Consider the following 17,340-nt stretch of genomic DNA (forward strand, 5'->3'; position numbering starts at 1 on the left):
TTACATATGCACAACATTACCCTAAAATATTCAGAGTTCCAAAATTAAATCTTGTACGCCACTGGAGTTCTCACAATATAGTTTGCTCAGTTCCTTCCATGATTTATTCTACATAGACATCAAGGTCTTAATGCTTGCAGGCTCTGTTCTCAGCAATTGCTATTACCTACCACTCTGAAATACGGACGTTTGGGCCCCCCATTTGTTAATGCTTGGATTGAACATTGCCAGGTTATTTTGAACAAAATCAACCAAAATTTAAAGGTCTTTCAAATTGCACAAAATCCAATTGATTGCACAAATAGTTCTGCTGAATTATTTTCCTTTTACATTTAATATTAACTCATGAAAAAAGCCCCTCTATCCTGGTCACTCTTCTCGTGGGTCTCTCAATTTTCTTAATTACAAAAGAAATTAAAGCCTTGTTGAATCACTATGTTGCACACCTGAAACTAATGTAACATTGTGTGTCTACTATACTTCCGTTAAAAAAAAGACCTTGAAAGAATTCTGAGTTTTTTTGTTGTGAAAATGTCTAAAAAGGAACACTGCGTTGAAAAAAAATGCATTATCTGGAAAAAAACTGTTTAAAGTACATGCGTATATATGAAATTATTTACTCTTTATCTTAATTTTCAACGTTTACATAATAGAGAAGTGATTTTAATGGACACGGTATAAATTACCTTATAAACTTATAAACTTATTTTCTGCAAATGAGTTTTCAAATAGAATCATTTAATGTCTAACATTTTTTAATTCCTTTTTTTAAAAGTTTATTTATTTATTTTGAGAGAGAGCACATGAGTGGGGAGGGGCAGAGAAAGAAGGAGGGAGAGAATCCCAACCAGGCTCCACGTTATCAGCGCAGAGCCCGATGTGCCGCAGGTCTAACCTACGAACCCTGAGGTTATGACCTGAGCCAGAATCACGAGTCTGATGCTTAGGGGCACCTGGGTGGCTCAGGGGGTTAAGCATCCGACTTCGGCAAAGTCATGAGTCAGGTCCTTGACTCAGAAGGCTAGGGAACTGACTTTGGAGCAGGAACGAGAACGACCCACATCTTCCCATTCATCCACCCAGTAAACATTATGGAGTCCCCATGGTGATGGCGCGCTGTTGGAAAAGCTAAAGAAAGTGGCACAGAGGTTGCAAACTAGCAAGCCCCATGTTGTTTGTTCTGTAGGTGTGTTTTCCCTGGGCTACAGGGTGTTTTTTGTTTTGTTTTCTTTTGTTTAAATGCAAGCCAGTCTTTAGAACCAGACCAACTTTACATGCGAATACAGATGCCCAACTTCTTTTGAGGATTGAGGACTCGGGAGCCCTGGCAATGCTGGTCATCTCTTCCCAGGAGATAGCAGTTGGCTGTTGTGGAGTAAGGCTACCCTGTGCAGTGTCAGTTTCACTGTGTTTCCCCCACATTCGATTGCTCCCAGGACTTAGTTCGAATATCAGCAGCCATTTGTCATTACATGTATATAGTTCATTTTATGAAAGAGAACTGATTCTGTATACCCATATCTCTAGGATAAGTGGGGAATGAAAGATAGTATGGGGGCCACATGAGGTTTTACGAAAACATACCAAATACTCTTGACTTCCTTAGGGTCCCCTGCCTGGTCCCAGCATTTGACTTTCTGACAACTGAAATAGAAGCTGTGATTCCTGTCCTCTGAAACTCTGAACGGAGCAAAGGATGGAATTGGCCCCCAATTTGCCTGTGTCGCGAACGAAAGCATCAGGATGAAAGTCAAATTCTCGGCGGGAGGTCCGTCATCTCTCTTCCAGGTGCACCCTGACCCAGCCCCTTCTGATGCTGAGCTCCATCTTGGATTTCTAGTTCTAGCAAAACGGAGCTTCTTCTGCGGTCCCTCCAGCTGCAATGCCTGAGGCCTTATTGGATGATCGCCTTCATCCTTTAAGACTAAACAGAGGTGTTACCTGGAGGGAAACTCCCGACTCTTTCTCCCTCTTAATTCTTCGAAGTCTGACTTTAGAGGATCTGTCCTTTCTCCTGGAGAAGGGGTTATTACTCTGTAAAGAAATGTGTTCCACAGAAAGGGAAAGGCAATAAGGCTAGTTGGTAGGGAAAAAAAAGTAGTTAAATTAATTCTTCAGGAAAAAAGACTGTGAAATAGCCAAACCTAAGAAAGGCAGAGCCCAACCAGGAGAGAAAGTGGCAGAACTGTGGGATGCTTGACATTCTTTTGAACCCTAAGAGCGAAAGACGGTCAAGATCACAATGGGGTCAGAACAAGTACAGGTAAGAGTTGTATTTTGTGGGGCGCCTGGGTGGCTCAGTGGGTTAAGCACTTTGGCTCAGGGCATGATCTCACAGTCCGTGAGTTCGACCCCGCTTCAGGCTCCGTGCTGACAGCTCAGAGCCTGGAGCCTGCTTCCGATTCTGTGTCTCCCTCTCTCTGCCCCTCCCCTGCTCATGCTCTGTCTCTGTCTCAAAAATAAAAATAAAAACATTTAAAAAAAAGTTGTATTTTGTGTGTGCGTGTGTCACTCTTTCACTCCGTGTTGCCCTGACGATAAGGGGTCCACCTCATGTAATGATACTATGTGAGAAAAACAAGGAAAAAACACTTGCAAATGAACGAACTGGTAATTCAAGATGGAGATGCCTGTGGTCTAATTAGCCTTCTCTTGGGGGAAGGTCTGGAGAGGGGTTTGGAAAGGTCGTAGACGAAGAGCGAGATCATAGAGAAGAGACGATGACTTATGTACCGAAGGGTTAAATGGGAAAGGGAGATGGGGGAGAGAGGGAAATAGACATACCAATATACTGTAAATCTGTGGGTTTTAATCTAGATTCCGGTCAGATTCAGTGTTAGTCCAAACGGTGTGGCCTAGCTCCTTCACTAGCCTCACTGCTTGGAAGGAAGTGTGTCACTAGTGATCCCCAGCAGACGCTCATTTTCCTGGCATCAGAGCTCAGGACCAGGGGGACAGACTCTTCTGTGGAGTCTTCCTGCTGCAGAGGGGCGGGCCTACCAGAGACGGGGAGGATCGGGGGTCTCCCTCCTATGCGGCTCTGATATACTTTGCAGCTCACGCAGAAACCTATGAGTAAGTGGTTACCTGAGGCTGGAGAGAGAAAAATTAAGACCTCAAAGAAATCACACTGGAAAATGTGCTTTGAAATTAATTTTGAGGGGCGCCTGGGTGGCGCCGTCAGTTCAGCGTCTGACTTGGGCTCGGGTCGCGATCTCACGGTGTGCGAGTTCGGGCCCCGCATCAGGCTCTGTGTGGACAGCTCAGAGCCTGGAGCCTGGCTTGGGATTCTGTGTCTGCCCCTCTCCCGCTGGCACCCTGTCTCTCAAAAGTCAGTAAACATGAAAACTAGAATAAAATTAATTTTGAAAAAAAAAAATAATTTATTCCTTGGCTCGTGGGGACTCATTCTTCTGTGAGTTCAATAAGTTCAAAAGAAAAATATACGTGTATACAGTGCTTTCGAGTTGGTGACGCACTTACACGCATTTCGTTTGTATAAAATCCTTGTGAGAAGCACGTTATTTTGTCAGATGAAAGACGAACCGAAGGCAAATGTCGCTCGACCCAACTCCCACTGCGCTGCTTCTGACAGTTGTTTCTCCTTTTTCTCTTTTTTCCTAAAAGCAATTGCAATCTTCTCCTTCCATCTCAAACCTTTGGCTCTCCTGTCCTCCCTTCGCCTTCAACAATGGCCTTGTCTTCGCCTATAGGAGACACGAGTGGATATCCGAGAAGGTCTTTAACTTCTTGCCACTGAGCTTGCACATTTCTCCTTGTCGGTGTGTCCCTTCCCTGAAGCATGGCCTCGGGGAGGACTCAGCCTTCTCTGTTTCTTCACCTGTAAAAGTGGGCCGTAGGGGTAGTTACTTTGTGGAGTTATTGTGACCAGATTAGTTAATTCGGATAATTCCTTTGTAGTTAATTGTTGCCCAATTATATCGCCTGCGAATTATTCTTCATGGAGATACGATTTGCATATGGTACCCGGGACAAAATTGAAGAGTCCAATCTGATTAAGTCTGGCAAATGTATGTATCCAGGTAGCCATCACCCACGTCAAGATAAGGAATGTTCTCGTCGAGACAGGAAGTTCATTTGTTCCCCTTCAAAGTCACTTTTCCTCTGCCACACCCCCTCCCCTTCTTTAACCTGGTCCTCAGGCTGCCTCAGGCACCTGCTATCCTGCTTTCTTTTTTTTTTTTTTTTTTTTATTTATTTATTTATTTTTTTTTTTTTAATTTTTTTTTTTTCAACGTTTATTTATTTTTGGGACAGAGAGAGACAGAGCATGAACGGGGGAGGGGCAGAGAGAGAGGGAGACACAGAATTGGAAACAGGCTCCAGGCTCCGAGCCATCAGCCCAGAGCCCGACGCGGGGCTCGAACTCACGGACCGCGAGATCGTGACCTGGCTGAAGTCGGTCGCTTAACCGACTGCGCCACCCAGGCGCCCCTGCTATCCTGCTTTCTATGCGCAGATGAGTTGTGTCTGTTTGTGAACTTCGTGTGAGTGGAATCACACAGCACACAATCTTTTGTGTCTGGTTTCTTTTGCTGAAGTGTAATCTTTGTAAGACTCATCCCTGTTGCTGCATGGGGCCGTGGTTCATCCGTTTTAATTGCCATGTAGCATTCTTTTATACGGATATGCCAAAGTTCACTTCCCATTCGGCTCGCCGACATTTAAGTTATTTTCAGGTTTTGGCTGTTATGAAAAATGTGGTCGTGGACATTCTTGAATAGGTCTTTTGTGGATCGTATTCATTCATTTCTCCTGAGTGTGTCCCCAGGAGAGGAACTGTCTGGCCAAGGTAAATGTCTTAATTCAGGCTGTTATAACAAAGTACTATGGGCAGGGGGCTTATCAACAAAATAACCTATATTTCTCACAGTTCTGGAAGCTGGGAGTCAGGGTGCCCATTCTGGGGAGGTCCTTCTTACATGGTGCAGATGGCCAACACCTCACTGTGTCTTCCCAGGGAGAAGGGGAGGGATCTCTCTGGGGTCTCGCTGGCAAGGGCACTCATCCTGTGCATGGGGGCTCCGCCCCCCACCCCCTGACCATCTCCCAGAGGCCCCACCTCCAAATGCTGCCACCTTGAGGATTAGGTTTCAACAAAAGAAATTTGGGGGATACAGGCATTCAGTCTACAGCAGTCCGGGTATGATCACTTCATTGGAATTCCCAAATAGCTTTTTTTTTCTTTTTAAATTAATCTATTTATTTTGAGAGAGAGAGAGAGAGAGAGAGAGAGAGAGAGAGAGAATATCCCAGGCAGGCTCTGCACTGTCAGTGCAGAGCCCGACACGGGGCTCAAACCCATGAACTGTGAGATGACATGAGCCGAAACCAAGAGTCGGACGCTTAACTGACTGAGTCACCCAGGCGCCCTTTCCCAAATGGCTTTCTAAAGTGGTTGCACCTCAGTAAGTTTTAGCCACTGTCAGCCCCCCGCCTTTCTCTGTTCCCTTCTCTAAGAGTGGATGGAATGACTCTCCCTTTTGTGGTCATTCCTGTCTCCCCAGGACTCTGCCTCCCCAGTTCCTTGGGACTTCACCATCAGAAAATCATACGTTCTCTGCTGTGTCACTGCCTCATTTCTTTATCTCTACTCAAGCCACACAGATCTGGGTTTCTCTTTTGCTACTTCTCCAAAAGTCCCCTTTCCAAGGCTAGCAGTGACTGCGGTAGGTACTAAGTCTCGACCTTTTATCAACGTTTGATGCTGACCATCATCCTCTCCTGGTTTTTTGACATCTTGGCTTTCTTCCTATCACACTCCTCCTCCTCCTCCTCCTCCGTTGCCTCCTCCCCCTCCTCCCCCTCTTCCATTTCTGTCCTCAAAATTGTCTTTGTCTTTTTCCCTCTTCTGTTCCATCTGCCTGTCGGCTGAATATTGCTGTTCCCATGTTCTGCTTTGGGCCTTTTTCTCCTTTGCTGGTGAGCTCCTCCTTGCTGCTGACTCCTAAGTCCGTGTCTCCAGCTGTCTCTTTCCCCGAGTACCAGATGTGCTGCTTACGCATCTGCAGGTGCTGTTTCACAGGCACCTGAAACCAAGCAGTATTGAGCCGTATTGTGAAGTATTGAGCACAGTGATGATTCATGAAGATTGTGGAAGGGTCAAGTTGCCCAGAGATGAATCCTAGCTCTGTCTCTCTCTCTCTCCCTTGCTGTTTAACCACGGTAAGTGACCGACAACATAACAATGAAACCGTGCGCTCTGAAGCCAGATCGCCAAGGTTCAAATCTCAGTTCTGTCCATTTGTCATGGTTTACCAGATTAAAGCCTTTGTCATGCTTCCTTATAATTCCTTATTTAATTAGTTTCCTAGCTACTTTGTTGGGAATGAAGATCAGTGAGGGAAGGGATCAGAACGTCCTGTTTACCATTATATTCCCAAGGTCAAGCATAGTGTCTCTCACATAATAAGCTTTGAAATGTACTCGGTTGATGGAAAGGCTGAATGAACAAATAAATGGCTTGGGCTGGCAACAATGGACATGCCGTGGAGATTTAGACAGTGACCCTTCTGCAAGTGACCTGACTGCTAATGAATATGCATCTACAGTGATATATTAATACTAGGTACTTGAATTATTTCCAGGTCTCTACAAATATAGAATAAGCTGATAGGGGCATCTTTCTACCACGTTCAAATGTTTTCCTTTTTTATTTCTTCTTTGGCATGGCGTCACCACGGTAGAATACTCAGCCAAGAATTCTAGGGTAATTTTAACCTCTGGTTATATAACAAAATACTTTTATGACAAGAAATGAGCCCATTTTTTCCCATGGACGTTTGGGCCTTTGCCTCTAAGTAAGCATTGGCCTCCAAGGCCCATAGTCTCTTCCTTCAAGAACATGGAGATTTACACGCAGGACCCTGAGAGTCTTTTTGTCCTTGTTGTCTCCGAGAATAAAAAGAAGGCCTTAAATTAAAGTGGTAGACATCTCTTTTGAACCAGAGGAATACCGGCTTGATTGTAAAGGAAATAAAATATTAGATTTGTAGTTTGAGACCCCTAGAGAGAACTGAAATAATGAAAAGGAGATTACCAGGAAGTCTTCTGTATGAAAAAGCAGAACCGGGTGCATTTTTAAGGTTCCTGAGAGTGACTTTGGGAAGATAAGGATAATGACTATAATTGATTGCCACTTACTATGTTCCAGGCACTGTGGTAAGTGCTTCCCATGCACTATTTCCTTAGTCCTCGCAAAATGCAGCTGAAGTCAAGAGCATCAGTCAGCCATGTCTATCCACCTGGCTCTGCAGACCCTGTCCTGCCCATCTCTGTCTCCTGAAGGCACCTACCAGCACGTGGGCACCCATATTTGGATTATGGATGGGGGTAGGGAGTCCCTCTTCAGTCATAAGCCTACATCTCTTTCTGCAGTCCAGCTTTCACCAACACCTTGTTCAAGTTCCAGGCCTTTGTGTGGCCAGTAGTAATGTTTTCCGAATATACGGTTTTCCATTTGACTATATTTGCAAGTGTGCTCTCAGCATGGAACTCTGGGGAAAGTGGGTGAATGGCACGTTTTAGGCCTCAGAACCACACCCCGTCCCCCTCATATCCCTGGGAAGTTAGTTCTTTTACTGGGTACCTGTAGTTTGGTTGTTGGTTCCCAATTTAAAAATCAATTCAAAAAATGGAAAAAAAAACATCGAAGACAGTCCACCCCTAATTTCCTGTTTTATGAGATGTGGAGATGTGCTTGAGACCATGCTCGTGGGTCCTCAGCAAAGCAGGAACCAGGTCACAAGCCCCCCAACTCAAATGCAGTATTCTTCCGGTCAAGTTCAGTCTTCTCAAGACCTCAGCCTTCCCAAGATTCTCAGTGCCCAGGCACCTCCCTCGCTTCCCCACGTGTCTAATCAGAAACCAGTTCTGAGTGCGGAAGCAGAAAGAATCATTGTAAAGCATCTTGGTCCACACCCTTGTTACATTAAACAGACACATAAGGTATTGCAGTGCTCCAGGTACTGTTCTAAGCACATCACAAATGCTACTTTCTTAAATTCCCAAATAAGCCTCATGGAATAGACTTTACTGTTATCCCTGTTTTATAGATGAGGAAACTGAGGCACGGAGAGACTGAGTGTTGGCTCAAGGTTATAGAGCTGGTAAGCCATGGAGTCAGGATATGTACCCAGAGAACGTGTGACACCAGAACCCCTCAGCTGGATCACGGATTCTGCTGCTGTCATATTATAGGTTAGGAAACACTTCCAGGCTGTGGAAGTGGCTTCCAGAATCCACTGGTGAGTTGGGGGCACGGCAGAACCCTCACCTCCTGATCCAGAGCTCTATCTTTGCAGACCTTCTCAGGTTATCTTCTCTGACTGTTCTGTTTTTATTCTTTAAATTTTTTTTAAATGTTTTTATTTATTTATTTTTTTGGAAGAGAGAGACAAAGCATGAGCAGGGGAGGGGCAGAGAGAGAGGGAGACACAGAATCCCAAGCAGGCTCCAGGCTCTAAGCTGTCAGCCCAGGGCCCGACGCAGGGCTCGAACTCACGGACCACGAGATCATGACCTGAGCCGAAGTTGGACGCTTAACCGACTGAGCCGCCCGGGCGCCCCAGTGTTTTTATTCTTTAAATTACAAGTGGGATTCAACCACCAGGAAACTCAGGATCGTTTTTCAATGTCTCACCTTTATTTATGTTTTTAGGGAAGGAGAGTTAAAAAGAAAGTCAGCAGTCTGGAAAATGAAACATTCTGCCCTTGCCTCCCGAACACGACCAGGCCGAGCTGTAACTCAAATCACTCTTTGTACTGCTTGGTCATCAATCCCTCCGAACTGAGTTCCTGTTAAAATTAATGGGAGAGCAGTGTCTGGTCTTGAACCACAGCGAACCAACCAATCTGACCCCTGAAAACACCTCCCGCCCTTCATTTCTGATGCTGACACACAGAGAGATGATTTATTGCCACCGAAAGCTCCTATACATCACGCACCATGCAGCAGGCTCCTTTGCTCCAGAACGTTAACAGGTTGTTTTGCCTTCCTTATTCTTTGCTTCCTTCTGACGCCGTGGGTCAAACAGAGAAGGGCATCCTGCATATGAAGGAGAGGGAGAGGGCCTGGACCGAGAGGCCAAAGGCCCACGCTCTCCCCTGGGCTCTGCCACTAACTTACTGTGTAACCAGAGCTGAGGCATTTTATCACCTGCAGCCTTGGTTTTCTCACTCATAAACCCAGGAGTATAACACTGCAGCCACATTTACGGGCGCCCTTAGGATTGCTCCCTCGGTGTTTCCTGAGGTATGGCTCAGGTCTCGCTATTTCCACAGCCCACAGACTCAAGGCTAATATGTGCTCTGACTGACCGCTGGAGCATAGCATACAAAGGCCTGTTGAAGCATCTTGGCCAAAACTACTAAGTGATATGGCGGTGGGGCTGGCAATGAATTGTGAGTTCCTAGGACGGCTGAAACATACTAACACAGACGGGGAGGCTTAAGACAACAGACACTTACTCTTTCACAGTTTGGAGGTTAGACGTCTAAACTCAAGATCTGGGGAAGGCTACATTCTCTCCAAAGGCTCTGGGGGAGGATCTTTCCTTCCTCTTCCTCACTTCTGGTGGTTGCTGGCGATCACTGGTGTTCCTTGACTTGTCGATACATCGCTTCGATCTCTTCCTCCAATGTCCATGACTTTGTCCCTGTGTGTCTCCTCTTTGTCCGAATTTCCTCTATTAGGGGGACATCAGTCATCAGAATCGGGCACATCCCAATCCAGCATGATCTCATTTGATCTTTTTTACATCTGCGAAGAAAGTATTCATTTCCAAATAAGGTCACGTTCACAAGTACCAGGGCTGGGAGTTGAGTCTGTCTTTTCTGAGTGGTACAGTTTAACTCACAACAGAGGAGGACCCAGCGTTCCTGCTCCAATATTTGTCAGGAGGGATGAAAAAGACGGCACAGAAACCTAAAACAAATATGTTAGAAGCGATTTTTGGCCGAAAAGCAATCACAATGAATAATGTAGCTGATACTTACATAGTGCTTCTGATGGGTGTTTTTAAGGCATCTTTTTTTGTTGTTCTTTTTCCTTTTCAAAACCAAAACGAGGTCAGCAAGGCAGGTGTTATTATATCCATTTTACAGGTGTGTGGATTTACTATGGACATCTTCCGGGCACATTTCTGTGTGGAGCTGCTGGTGGGGAGAGCGAGAGTGAGAGGAGAAGTGAGTCAGAGCTGAGGGAAAAATATAAAGTGATACCAGCAAAGGTCCTTGCCTGGACTAAAGATAAGGTATCCCCGGGGCTTTGGAATTATCCAGGAACCCAATAAGGTCAAGGGCAGTGTTGCCGCACCTGCACTTTTGCCTGCAAAGAGCTTATGAGGTTTTTGAGACAAATCTTCTGTGTCTGAGGCCGGTTCTCAGCCGTTGCCACCAGCTTCTCTCTTGTACGGACTCCTATGCAGAAAAGATGAGATGCTATCTGTAGAAACATAGCTTGCAACGTTGACCCTCCGTTGGTGTCTTGGAACATAGCTGGTAAACAGTCTCTACGTGGATATGAAACTTTCCAGAAAGGAAAGAATGGCTCATTGTGCCTAACTGGTTTGTACAGGAACTGGGTTTATGCTGAACACCTGCTTTCTTTCTGGGAGTCTGGAATTCCGGTATGTGCCGGGCAGAGGATGCCTGTGTGACCAACGTTGGTGACTGAACTTCCAATGAGCGTCCGTGGAAGACAGCACTTCTCATGTGTTGTCACATGCCTCCTACTTGTCTCTGGAGAAATTAAGCATGTCTTGTGCCTCCCCACTGGGAAAGGGCTCTTGGAGGCTTGCAAGGGATTTTCCTTTTGACTTTGCACCGTGTGCTTTCTCTTTTTTGGCCACTTTTGCATTGTATCCTTTCACTGTAATAAATCTTCGACGGGAGTACACTTTTGGCCTTCGGCTTGGAGGAGGTGAAGGTGCAACTGTCTTTGGTCGTCCAGAATCTGGGTTCATCCGACACCAGCCGCCTCCACCATGCCGCCTGAGTTCGACCCCGATGAAATCAAAGTTGTTTACCTGACGTGCACTGGTGGTGAAGTAGGTGCTGCGTCTGCCCTGGCTCTGAAGATCGATCGGCTCACTGGTTCTGTCTCCAAAAAAGGTTGGTGATGACATCGCCAAGGCAACCGGTGATTGGGAGGGTCTGAGGATTACGGTGAAACTGACCATTCAGCACAGGCCGGCTTGGATTGAAATGGTACCTTCTGCCTCTGTCCTGATTGTCAAAGCCCTCAAGTTACCGCCGAGAGACAGAAAGAAGCAGAAAAACATTAAGCGCAGTGGAAATACCGCTTTTGATGAGATTGTCAACATTGCCCAACAGAGGCAGCACTGATCTTTAGCCAGGGAACTCTCTGGAAACATTAAAGGGTTCCGGGGCACCGCCCAGTCTGTGGGCTGCAACGTTGATGGCCGCCCCCCTCATGACGTCACAGATGATATCAGTAGTGGTGCCGTGGAATGCTCAGCTAGTGAAGGAAAATATTTCAGTAAAGGATCATTTGGCAAAGAAAGAAAGAAAGAAAGAAAGAAAGAAAGAAAGAAAGAAAGAAGAAGGAAGGAAGGAAGGAAGGAAGGAAGGAAGGAAGGAAGGAAGGAGAAAGAAAGGAAAGAAAAAAAGAAAGAAAGAAAGAAAGAAAGAGAAAGAAAGAAAGAAAGAAAGAAAGAAAGAAAGAAAGAAAGAAAGAAAGAAAGAAAGAAAAAGAAAGAAAGGAAAGAAAAGGGAAGGGAAGGAAAGGAAAGGAAAGGAAAGGAAAGGAAAGGAAAGGAAAGGAAAGGAAAGGAAAGGAAAGGAAAGGAAAGAAAAAGGAAGTACAACTGTTTGCTGAGTCTGCGGGTCTTTTCAGTCAATCGCTGAACCTAGGTGTAGCCTTGGGATCTCCAACACAATTCCCTCCATCTTCGTGCCTAGGACAGTCTCTTCTCCCTCCCTACCACTCTATCTTTCTGCAAGATCTTTGAGGAAAAAAAATGGCTCGGCTGGAAGTCCGTCACTACAGATGGTACCTGACAAACACTAGCTTGTTAGCTCTTCTGGCCAACGATGCATCCAGGGTTTGGGGTGGTTTTGTCACGTGTTTTGTTTTTTTATGAATTAATGCAGGGAAATGTCTTTCTGAGGAAAGACGAGCTGCTCTTTGCTCTGGTTTTAGTTTGGCTGAGAAGACAAATCTTTTTTTTTTTTTTAAGCTTATTTATTTATTTTCAGAGAGAGAGAGCAAGAGAGGGGCAGAGAGAGAGAGAGATTGAGAATCCCAAGCAGGCTCTGCGTTGTCGGGAGTATGGAGCCAGATGCAGGGCTCGAACTCATGAACCACGAGATCATGACCTGAGCCGAAATCAAGAGCTGGACGCTTCACCGACTGAGCCACCCAGGCACCCCTGAGAAGAGAAGTCTTAAAACAGTTTGGTGAACAAAATTGTGTGAGAAACATTATATGCGTGTGTGTGCGCGCACAGACAGGCACACACAGGCTTATAGACGTGTGTATATTTCACGTACATTTCTCTATCACCACCTATGTGTCTCCCCACTGCTACACTTGCCACCATCTCTGCATTCATGACCGACCATCACTTGCACCAACAAACTGGCTCCATCATCAGCCTCCGGCTCTCAGAGCCAAGGTCTCACATCGTTCCTGCCGTGCAATCTGCCCCGCAGCTGCCGCCACGTCCGCTAACACAACCGATACCCCTCCGCCTGCCACCGTCATTGCCAGGGCCATCTTCCCCACGTGCCCCCACCGTCACCACCTGTGCCAACGCCCCTCTTCAGTCGCAGCATTTCCTCTGCCACCGTCTTGTCGCCACCACCCCCCTCCCTGGCCCTCCGGTAGCACGGTTCACGCCACGTTCTTGCTCACTCCGTCGGCCACTATTTAACAATCGAATCGCCACTACCACCTTTGCGAACAAAGCCACCGCCATGACGACCGTAAAAACCGTTCACAAAAATACCAGCAGGGTTTTATTCTCAGAAAAAATTGTGAATTCTTTATGGTGATCACAACTGGGCCAGTGCTTCTGTGTAATAGTAGGGGAAGCTGGCCTCTGGTAATTGGTGCAGGAATGGAAAAGTACTGGAGGAAACAGAAAGAAGGAATTAACAGTTTCTCTCAGAATAGAAATCAGGCCCCATAATCAGCACAGTGTCCCTGTACTTGGACGTCAAAGGCACCGGTCGGGAATGTGTTGAAAATCTCGTAACAGCTGGCAGGGAATGTAAATCAAAACTCCTTTCATTCCCCAGACCTTGTTTGGTTTTCATGAAAACCTACATGTGTGAAGGAAACTTTAGCACTGTTGCTATTAAAAGGCAGTTTGGGACGCCTGGGTGGCTCGGTCGGTTAAGCGTCTGACTTCTTGATTTCAGCTCAGGTCGTGATCTCGCGGTTCGTGAGTTCGAGCCCGGTGTCGGGCTCTGTGCCGGCAGCATGGAGCCTGCTTGGGATTCTCTCTCTCTCTCTCTCTCTCTCTCTCTCTCTCTCTCTCTCTGTCTCTCCCCCCACTCTCAAAATGAATAAATAAACTTTAAAAACAACATAAAAAAATTAAAAGGCGGTTCAGCCAGTAGACGGGGAGGTAGGGTCCTGGAGGGAATGATAGCTGTGGGGCAGCTTGTGGCTAACACACACCTGTCAGGCAAATAACATGCCTTGGCTCTAGCTTTCTCCCTGGCTGGACTTGGCCCCCTTTAGATAAGGGTGGTCCTTTGCTTTCCTGAGACAGACAGAGCAGGTCTGGTGTCCAGAATCTAGGAAATTTTAATTATCCCCGTTCCCACTAACATAGCGGACTCAGCCTTGCCTACAGCATTTACAAGGGTCTCGTGCAGGCCACGCCCTTTTCCCCCACACAACGTCCACTCGGTTCCACTTACCCCGTTCTTCCCCATCCCGCAAAGAAGCAGCTGGTTGTTCTTGGGAGACAGGAGCTGAGAGGAGACGGCTGCAGGGGTGGGCAGTGCTCCAAAATCCAGAGATGTTTCTTCCAGGGCTCTTGTCTGGATTTGCAGCTGCTTCTGCAGACTACGAGAACCTCAGCCCAGGGCCACTGGAGCCTCGTTCCAAAGAGATCAAAAAGATCCATCCGGCATGCGACCCTTCCCCATCCCCTTCCACCTTCCTTCCCCTCTTCATGCTGCAGGATCTTGAGTGTTGGATTGTCAAGAGGGGAGGTTTTTGTTTTTTTAAGTTTATTTATTTATTGTGAGAGAGTGAGAGCAGGGGAGGGGCAGAGAGAGAAGAGAGAGAGAATCCCAAGCAGGCTCCACACTGTCGGCATGGAGCCCGACGTGGGGCTCGAGCCCGTGAACCATGAGATCATGACCCCAGCCGAAATCAAGACTCAGACGCTTCACCAACTGAGCCACCCAGGTGCCCCAGGAGGAGAGGTTTTAGGAGAAACTCTTTGGCTTCCAGGTTCCCAGGGGACTGAGTTTAAGATTCCAGGTTTGGCGGACATTTGTCCTGACTGCTCAGGCCCAGACTCCCTCTTGTGGATCATTTCACACCCTCGTGGGCACCTGTGTCCCGATGCGGCTACCAAACCACACTTTCAATCATTTTCATACCGGTGATGGCTCATCTCTTCAAGATTCCGGGTCTTTCCCTCTACCGGGATGCATTAGTTGGGTAACACGTTAAGCTACTTAAAAAAAAAAAAAAAAGACTAAAAATCAAAGGATTTAAAACAAGACAAGATATTTATTCTTTTCTTATGGAACAGACAGAGGCGCGTGGTCCTGAGTCAGTGGGCAGTTCTGCTCCACAGGAACCTCTGCTCCCAGGGAACCTTCTGCCCTACCGACCTGTGGTTTCCCAGCTGCTGTCATTGCCCGGGGTGGACGTCGTCTCCTCCTCCTCCTCCTCCTCCACGTTCCAGTTCAAGGGCTTTTGTCTTCCAGGAGATGACCTGGAAGTTGTGCACATCACTTGGGCTCCCCTCTTGTTGTCACAGGGCCACACCTCGTTGCCAGGGAGGCGGGGAACGTAAACTTCCGGGTAGTCCTATTCCCAGCAGGGACCTAGGAGGTCCTCTCCCGAAGAGGAAGGGAAGGAGAATGCACACAGACCAGGGGGTGCGGGTGCTACTTGGCAGAATCCGCCCCATCACAGGGGTCTCTCCTCCATCTTTCTCTCTCGCTTTCCATCCTGCCGAGATGTCGCTTTGATCAAATGAAGCTTCCTCCGACCACTCCCAGGCAGACCTTCCACCCCCCACCCCCTCGCTACCTCTGCTCCTGTGCTGCTCTGTTTCTACCCCTGAGACAGCAGTTTCCAAAGCGGCTCAGAACGCGTCTGTCTGTTGCCTCGCTCTCCCTCTGCACCGTGAACAGCTTTGAGAACAGAGACCTCGCCTGATTCATCTCCGTGTTCCTATTCCTCTCACAGCGCTTGGCTTCTGGACGTGGTCAGCGGATTTATACGAGACAGAATGAATAATTCAAGGTGAGCCGAGGAACATCATTAAACAATACCACTGTAGGATTGCAAACAATAAAATGTTCGTTCGGATGGACTTTGGATAATTACCACTCACATCCATACGGTATTTCAGTGGTTACCAGGCAATTGCCTCCAAGTGGTGTTTCATTTGGAAACCCATCCTCCTATCAATCACACGGTGAGGCTGACAGAGCGTGTAATATTTCTGCCAACGTACAGCTCAAGGAACCAAGGGTTAGAAAGTTCGAGACAGGTCTGTACAAGCCACACATCCAGCAAGCGGTGGGCCTAGAGGAGGAGCCAGATTTTCGCATTCGTAACCCAGTGTCTTTTATCGCTGAGGGTCACTTTCTTGCCTAGGTCCATGGGACCCCAAGGCCCAGAGAGTTTCAGTCACCTCGGCAAGGCCAAAAGGCTCCCAGAACAATGCTTCGCATTCCTCCGAGGCAGTATGGATAGCTGTGGACTTTCCAATGGAAACGCTCTGGATTCAAGATCGTTAGCTTTGTGTCCGTAGGTCGGCTCTGTCATCTGACCCTGAATTCACTTTTCTCTAAAGTAAGGATAGGATTCTCAATTATTGCGAGGATGAAGTGGGATTGAGGGAAGTGCCTTGGCATGCATAGTGCATTCAATTAAGGACTGGCTATCCATCACATAATTACTGTTTTCCGAGAGCTGGAATCCAATTTTGATTCTCTTCAAAATAGTAATAATCTCTTGTATAGACAATTATAAGACAGGCATTTTACATGCCCCATTATAACAGCCTTTCCACTGGTGTGCTTGGAAGATAGATTGTGTGGTTCCTGCCACACCCACATTTCCTGAGGAAGGAATTGATCCTTAGTCGTTCCTCGAGCAAGAGGGACTGAATTTGGAGCGCTGTTACCCTTTTCCTGACTACAGTGGAGATGATATCTAATCGGATTCTCCTTCTCAGGAGGTTACCCTGCAAAGTTCAGGGAGAACCAGCAGTTGGTCATGGGGGAAAGGGAAGATGTGACACAGGGGCAGGTAGAGGCCACTGTAGCTGAGATACGCTATTGTGTCCCTGGAGTGAAGAGTCACGTGCTCTTGCTCTGGGGGTGACCACAGCCACGTGGACCCTAGGGACCCTAGGGAATTAGGATGACAGAGCTTCCGTGGATTCTGAATGGTCTCCCCATTCTGGTCTTAAAGAAACCCCGGGATCCACAGTTATTCTTAGTCTCCTCCAGAAAGCTGCCTTTCTCCACCCCAGTTTTCTATGCTTCCCTTTATCTGAAGCAAACTGAGGACATCTTTAGTTATTTTTTTTTTAACGTTTATTTATTTTTGAGACAGAGAGCATGAATGGGGGAGGGTCAGAGAGACAGGGAGACGCAGAATTCGAAACAGGCTCCAGGCTCTGAGCTGGCAGCACAGAACCTGACGCGGGGCTCGAACCCGCGAGATCATGACCTGAGCCGAAGTTGGACGCTTAATCGACTGAGCCACCCAGGCGCCCCATCTTAGTTATTTTTTAATGAAGACACAAACACAGCCATTATGATTCTTTAAAGATCAGGGAAAATGCGATTCAGAGAGATTGGCTGTTGTCCTAGGGCCGTAAAGCCAGCTAGAGGCTGAGCTGGGATTCAGTCCAAGGCTCTTCTGGGATCATGATCTATTCTCTTCAAACTGCACCATAAAACTTCCACTTGTGCAGTGTCCCTGGATTATACATGGCCTGTGTTTTCCTTCTTGGTGAATTTTTAAAACGATAGCACTCATTTTCCCACTGATCAGAAAGGATATGAGATGAGATATGTGTGGGATAGACTTTAACATAAGAAAAGTGCAGGGGGGCGCCTGGCTGGCTCAGTCGGTGGAGCGTC

The 17,340-nt window shown here is 47.0% G+C and overlaps 1 protein-coding gene and 1 pseudogene across 1 annotated transcript in view; both read left to right on the top strand.

The window, feature by feature from the left end:
• Nucleotides 1-2,118, top strand: part of LOC123586606 — a 58,767-nt gene extending 56,649 nt beyond the window's left edge. The window contains exon 8 of the mRNA XM_045455828.1: nt 1,607-2,118. The gene's annotated coding sequence lies outside the window, so the exon portion shown is untranslated. The remainder of the gene's footprint in view (nt 1-1,606) is intronic.
• Nucleotides 2,119-8,572: 6,454 nt separating this feature from the next.
• On the top strand, nt 8,573-13,038 carry LOC123586607 (annotated as a pseudogene).
• The last annotated feature ends 4,302 nt before the right edge of the window (nt 13,039-17,340 follow it).

The sequence above is a fragment of the Leopardus geoffroyi genome, chromosome C3, assembly GCF_018350155.1.
Source record: "Leopardus geoffroyi isolate Oge1 chromosome C3, O.geoffroyi_Oge1_pat1.0, whole genome shotgun sequence".
Classification (NCBI taxonomy): domain Eukaryota; kingdom Metazoa; phylum Chordata; class Mammalia; order Carnivora; family Felidae; genus Leopardus; species Leopardus geoffroyi.